An 8,047-nucleotide genomic window follows, 5' to 3' on the forward strand; every position below is an offset into this window, starting at 1 on the left:
CATCAGTCGGAGCCCAAGAGATTACATAGGGTAGAACAAATCACACGACAGGGTTAGTTCTATATATACGCTGTAATTTCTATAAAAGAGCACATGCATAAACATTACATCATTGCCCCTTTCATTCATACATTCACTCACGCATTCATCTCTCGGCAATCCAATAGACATGAGTAATTAGTACAAAATAGTTCGGCGGCATGTTTAAAGTTAACTACATTGATTAAACTGTTCTTAATTTGACATTTACTTTTGCTTTTCCGGGAAAACCATGTTCCGGTCGGAGCTTCACCTGTACGACAAAACACTACTCCTTTTATGTTGTTGTAATTGAATGTTAATCTTTATATTGTTACGTTTGCGGTTAACTAGGATCACTGATATATAATTATATTGACAATTTATAGCGTCGTACAATTTGAATGTTAAATACTTTGGATAAATGAATACTTGGAAGCTGTACGGTTTTACATGTTAAAATTATCGTTGATACAATTTAATCACCGTAATAAGCAATATCGCTTCGAGATTTTTAATGTAATTAGCGAGTTCATTGGATGTCACGACGGGGCGAACGAAGCTTATCCATTTTCACGTCCATTCCGGCTTACCTTTGTCGGCTCTCACTGAAGTTCTCATGGTGGAAAGGTAGATGCTTGTCGGCGTGGTCAATAGATGGTTTCCTGGCGATAAGATTTGATCTCAGCATCTTCAAGGGTGGCAACTGGGTTGGACGCCCCCCCCCCCCCCAGCGGGGCCTTTCGCTGTCTCTACTCCATCGTGATAGTAAACAGCCACGTGCGAAATAAACACAACACGGAACGGTGCGACACACAAAGCGGATACTTTAAGGGGGTGGTTCGTGAGAGATTGTGTACGATAACACGTCGAAGAAAATCTGAGTAAAACTGTCTTCCGCTTCTCCGCTCGTCTATTTATTTGCGATTCAAAAGGTTCGTTACGGTACCCTCTCTGTCCAAGCGTTGGTAAATCGTCCTCAAGTCGTAGCCTCTTATCCTGCTATCTGCGCCCGTGTAATTGGGGTTCTTTGACCCTTCTCTAAAAGCACCTCGACGAGAGGTTACCCAAAAACTGGGCCCATTGTGACCTGCACGTCCGCTCCGAAGAAAGCGCCAGGGAGTCTGTAGTTATTGTTATCCAGTCTCGTTGCTTAACCTTTAATATCTGGCTTAATTTATCTCCTATCAAATTCTGCTTTTGGGATTTTGTCGATTATAATCTGCTGCTGGGCTGTCTTTAATTTCAGTTGAATCTGATCATTGGTACTAAAGTTGCATTTTATGCTTTTTTAACCGAGGATCGGCCTCTTCTCTCGGGAAACAGGCTAGTCTTCCGCACTCCGCAGTCCCACTCCCGGTGAACAGCCACAATCCAATGCATGTTATTGCTTATTACGGCGATTAATTGATTTACCTGATAATTAGCAAGATTTTATCGTTATAACATTCCCCTCTCCTTACACATGAATTTTTTCTGATCTTAAGATTATACGCGAAGGAGAAATTCATCAAAACACAATTAATAATTAACGTTAAATCTTGCCTAATTGTTACACACAGGCGCTCGAATAGGGACTCGAACCCTGGAATATATAGTTGTCTTTCTCTATAGACTAAATTGCACTTTTCAATTAATTTACATTATTACATTTAACATTAACCAAACATAAAATTGCAGGATTACTCAACATTCATTTGCAGTTCTTGACTCTGTAACATTGATCATTTAAACAAACACCTTGCTAACACTTATGAGAATTATCCTATTATGTATGCATATACATATGTAAACTTACTACATTCACACTCTAAGTTATGATGAAAATTCACTCTTTGAGATATAGTTCAGAATTATTGAGTTATTACATAAAATATTTCTTATCATCAATTCAAACTTTTTTAAATACATGTTTCTTTACTAAATAATATCCATTCTGGGTAATAAGAATATAAATAATACGTTATTAATGTTGGCATTAACATAACATGATATATGCTCAGATATTGATATGTATATAGATATATATATAAGTTTCAGTTTTCTTGAATATTAATAATAATAATATCATAATGGTGTTAAATTATTTACACTAGTATGCGGAATAATTTTACAAATTTAAAGGCTCTTTCGATGTTCAGAATCGTCGCGGTCAGTACGCCAGGTTTTTTAAGTCGTCGAAGCCACGTCCTTTTCTTTTCGTGAGAACAGTTACATTTTTTGATGTTAATTATGTGCTGGTGGATAATCTTCTCTCCTCATTTACTTCTGCATGGTCTAATAGGATATTCTTAAAACATATTCCGACGTCACTGCAACTTTCGTTCAAATTACATACCAGTTTATCAATTTTTTCTTCTACACGTAATTTAGGGCATTCTTTTCTCTCGGCAAAATAATAAAACACTTTTCCTCCTCTGAAAATTTGTGTTTATAATTTGTAAATTCCGCCACTTCTTGGGCTCCGTCGTTCCTTATGCACACTTCCCCCCTACGTATATCTAAGGAAGCTCCATACTGTGCTAGAAAATCCATATCTAGGATCAGATCGACGTTCAGCTTCTTTATTACGTGTACGTCGATGAGGGTTTCCATTTTCCCTAATTTTGCCTCAATAATAACATGTCCTACTGGTTTTTCCCTGACTTTTCCAGAAAAGTCAATTAAACGAATATCTTTACAGTGTCTCAATTGTGGTCTAGTGATATCCTTTGAAATTAATTTCCAAACCTCTGCAGCACACAGATTCAGTTCGCATCCTGTGTCTAATATGGCATTAATACGGTGTTCACCAATTTTCAGCTCCAGCTGGGGCGTTACTGCGGGCCATAGCTTCTTACTCGCCAGCGTTGCCATCTCAGTCTCCTCCTCGTCATCCACGCTTCGTTGACGAACCAGCAACTTCTAATTTCTATATTTGTAATTTTGTTCATCCCCTCAGTTGAGAAAGTGGGCTCTAGGACCTGATTTCCTTTAATTCCTTCCCAGACACGAGCCTGTCTGTCTTTGGAAAACGTTAGTTTTCCGACATATTTGTGGAATTATTCTGCATTCTCGATTCGGGTTCGTAAACCGGAGCTACGGGATTTAAGTCCCGACTTGTTGTTGCTTCCTGCCAGTCTTCGGAACTACTGTTGTTCTGCGGGCCACAGGTTGTTCTAACTAGGTTCACAGCCTGGTTTCTACCATATTCCCGGTCAGTGTCGCCTCTGTTGCGCTGTTGCCACCTCTGGCTTCTCCCTCTTTGGTCACGGTCAGAACGGAAGCTCTGGTCGTTGCGGGTGTTCCGCCCTCCGGCGTCCAAAAATCCTCGGTGGTTCTCGGTGTGGTATCGTCCCCGCCTATAATTGTTATTCCGGGTCGCTGCCATATTCACTCGAGGGAAATTTTCTTGCCTTTGCTGTTCGAAATTCCCATTTTTCCCTCGGGGTTGTCTGTTTTCCCACGACGGCCACTCGGATTCTTTTAACATGTCCAGATCTTCTAATATTAGGGACATTTTATTTAAATCTTCTAGCGTATCTCCTGTAAGTTGTCGCTGAACGAAGCTTGGATACATCGCTCGTATTGCAGTCAGGATCTCCACTGTGTCGATGCCGGGTTTGAGAGTACGAAACTCGCTCACTCTTTCCCAGAAGAACCGCTTATAAGTATCTCGGGAATTAGCTTCGAAACGTTTATTTCGTAGTTGTGTTATTCTTCTTTCCACAAGCTGCCTGCACTGGAACTGCTGCAAGAATGCTCCTTCGAATTCCTCGTAGTTGTTAAACTTCGGCCACTGTTGTCCTAACCATATCTTGGAACTCCTCTTTAATAGTTTCTGGATCAGCTTCAGGTAGTCAGATTGGTCGATTCCATACAACAAACAATCCCTCCTAAAATCCTCAAGGAACGTAGAAGGTAGTGTTTCTGCTCTTTTTTGTTTTTTCATATTTTTGGCAAAGCTGAAGATGAGATTAGGGGTATGAAGTATGTTATACTCTGTGCTTGAAATATAATGCCTATATGCTTTTTGAATCCCTCGTTTAACAATATTCCGAAGTTCTTTAAATTTCTCATGATGATGTTCAGCGTGGGGAGCGTTATTTTTCCATTTTTGCCTATGATATGTTTTTTTCCTGATATTCTTTATAATTTCCCGTGAGAACCAGCTCGGAAATTTCTTCGGTTGAGTTTTCGTTGAAGGTACGCATTTGTTAAATATGTCATACACCATTTCATAGAACTTATCAATAGCGGCATTAATATTAGTGTATTTCTTCAGATCATTCCAATTTACAGCTCTCATAAGATTATACATTTTAAAAAAATCTGCATTCCTAAAGTTATAGTAATATTCTGCTTGAATTGAATTTTTCGTGATAGATTTAAATTTAGTCATGGAAATGTCAATATTTAAAGCTGGGTGATGAATGTCTTCTGATACGAGAGTATCGGATTCCCTTGTGACTGTTATGCTATTAACGTTACTTAAAATCAAATCTAACGTTCGTTGGTTATCATTTTTATGTCATTGAAGCTGTTTAGTAGGTGGAGTGACATGAAATGACTCAATTCTACGCAAGCTTCGTTTTTTTTTGACACGTGGAAACATGAATTACAATTAGACCTCTCATCAGTTTTAATTACGCAGTTCAGCGAAATCAGTCGATAAGCACCAAATCGTTTAACACGGATCTCCTTCATTCTATTCTAATTAATTCCTACTGAAATCAAGTAGTAGTGAGACCTGACATTCAACGCTGATAGTACATACATCGATTTGAAGGAATATTTACATACAACTAAATACTTCACATTCACAATTCGACGATATGCAGTTTTCTACTGTACTTTTTTCATCAATGACAATATTTGTAGCTGCAAAGTTAATGCATCAAATGAAAAACATTTTTCACGGCCACAAGGAACTAATATATACATATATACGTGGTTTGGTTCAAGAAGAAACTTCATTGCTATACGCAGAGACTATTAAGTGATGATAACAAGAGTAAAATTATGGTATTTTACTTGAACTCTTTGTGAGAATCAGGATAACTCAAGGATTATTTTATGGACTAATGTTAGTGCTGTGATTTTATCTATCGAACACTATTATATTCTTATTTTCAAATACATAAATTCATGTACATATATTATTATTCAAGGACAGTTATTGATACAGTGTATATATTTTGATTAACTTCAAGTTTTCTAATTAAATATTTACTTTGATAATTGACATATATTATAAATAAAAACGACAGCGATAATTACATGATACACTAAAGTAAGAGACGGTGAAATTTACATCGATAATATGACATATGTGTGCAAGTGTAACTCGGATGAGTATCACACGTTGCTGATTTTGTAAATATTAACTTCAAAATATTTAATAGTGTTGTGCAGTGTCAGTGTTTACAGGATTGATGACATACTACCTCGTTAGTGTGTTACTGTGCCATAAACCTTTTAAATAGGTCAATACGGATGGAACAATAACCTTATAATTGTGTCACGTGGTGTGTGTTTACATATTTTATGCGTAGACAATCATAACGTCAACGTGTGTGACGTAAAACTCTCAATCATTGCATACATGAGTCAGCATAACAAACTCACATGTCAGTGTTTACCTTTCATACGCTGACAAGTATTGGTTATTAATTTTGTTTATTTATTGGTTATTTTTCTCCATTCCTTTTCCTTTTTCAAGAACTATATTAATCAAATTACATATTTTCGGTTATGGCATGTTAATTCAATAGTTTTGGGACTATATTTTATAATAAAAAAAATCTCTCCATAGAAAGGATCGATATGGAATACAACTTTAAATCTTTCATATTTAAGTGAAAATCAAAAGATTTTCATTAGGGGGTAGAGGAGCGTATCGTACCCAAGGTATTGGGTAAGAGGTATAAAGTCTTAGCATAGCAGGTAGCAGAGATAGGAATGCTGAATAAGTAATCAGACAAAGGTCGGGTGATTGACTTGGAAGGCGTATGTGGCATGAGTGTTGGAATTGTCAGGAGGTGTGATCAGTCTGCGGATTGTGAGAGAGAAGCAAAGTGGAGAACGATTATTGGACGATGGTGTGTGATTGAATCGATGTCTGACAGGGAGGTCAGACAAGTGACATTTGAGAGGACAAGTGTAGGAACAATCTTCATCTATTTGTAAGGCAAGTAATATCCTTTTCTAAACCAATCCATATCGGTTCAGTCATGGAGAGTATAAAACCCATATCTAACCTAAGTTAATTTCTATCGCCATTCTTTAAATGTAACCTCTTGCATTTATCACATTTAGGCCAAGCGAGTGATAACCATCTGAGAGATGAATAAGAAATAATTACATCACCCAATTCAATCTAGAGGTTCTTGGTTCGATCCCAAACGCAGCATGGGAGTTGCGTTACGCTACTGTTTGATGGCGAATCATGCTCGTTCGCGTAGAAGTTGTCACTAAATAAAAACGTGAATAATTTCACTTGGGCGGGAAGACAGCAGTGACAGTAGTAGCTCAGATGAAGATGTTCCTTTACCAACCAACAATGAATATGATCTTATGATAGCGCCACTGCAATGGTAGCCGGTAATAAAAAACAACTGATTCTTTAACTACTACTACTTCTATTCTTTCATTCATTTTTTATGTTTTTACATACAGGTAGCCTCAAAGCATTAATAACACATGTACCAAATGTATCATTAATGTTAAGGAAATCGAGCAATTGCCAAGCGTTTCGTTGTAATTTATTGAACTCTGTATTGCCAGAGCCTGTGTTCTCATATAGCTCCCAAATTATCTCACTTCACACACCCACATGTGCCTCCCCGATGGCACAGCGGTAGGGTAAGTGTTGTCGCCTTGTAATCAAGTAGTCCTGGGTTTGATACCCTGTCGAGGCACATAGTGGTTCGGATCCCACTTCCAACTGTAGGTCCATTCCAGATTAGCCGTAGTGTGCATAAAGTGGACTTTAAAACACCAACTCAATCAATCAATTCACACACAATTGATTTGTTCTTGATAAATTCTTCTCCGTAATACAGTAACTCAGTTCTGTAAAATTCTGTTTTGGAGGTGAATTTTTGTAGGTTCCTCAAAATATAATTTAAAAACGTGTTAACGAAACGAAGTTGTACGTAATTTGTTTATACGTAATTTGCCCTAATTTTCAAGAAATACATTTCATTTGTACGTTCTGAAGCTTCAACAATCGCGGCGTGACAAAGAAGGCAAAGAGAGGCGGCATGAAATCAAAGGAGAACGATTTGCCACAGTGTTGTTCATAACACAAGACGCATTTTCTTTTGTTGGTAATTGTGATACGATACAACATAAGTGAAAAGATGCCGGTAGCTGATGCTTGCAATGTACCATAATAAAAACACAACAAAGGTTCTTTCAGTGAAGGTTTTCGGTTGCTGTGTAGAGCAGGAAGATAAAATGTTTCATGCTTGCCAACAGCTGACTAGCCTGTCCCAAGGAATATAGAGATTAGGTAAAGCCATCCGAAGATTGCCGATCTTGCACGAACGCGTGACGTCACCGGAGAAGCAGTGAGCTCGGCTGAAGCAGACGGCCCCTAGCATTTATATGGGAGATTCAGAGAGCGAAAGTATATTATTACTTTTAGGAGGGGGAAAATGTTAATTGTCATCCTCCAAGATGCTATTGAGGCATCCTTTTAATGATTAGTAACATAATTGAAAACGCGCTACTTTTAAAAGGGGGCAAAGTACATGTGAAAAAATGTATTCTGAAAATCCATTGAAACTTTCTGACCGATGCGCTACAAAGAAAGTTGCGTGTTCTCCTTTAGAATTTCGTCATTTTACAAATTGTAATATAATTTTGACAAAAACTTTGCATGCTAAAGAAGAATTAAAGAGTTTAAAAAAAATTGATTAATAGACTTAGTTTATTTTACTTCGCTTATCTGTCACATATGGCTAATCGCAAAGATGAGGATGCGTGATGATATGATGAAATTGAAGAAAGGAAAGACCCATGCCCGGGCGGGGATTCGAACCTG

The sequence above is a fragment of the Lepisma saccharinum genome, chromosome 16, assembly GCF_977018435.1.
Source record: "Lepisma saccharinum chromosome 16, izLepSacc3.1, whole genome shotgun sequence".
NCBI lineage: Eukaryota > Metazoa > Arthropoda > Insecta > Zygentoma > Lepismatidae > Lepisma > Lepisma saccharinum.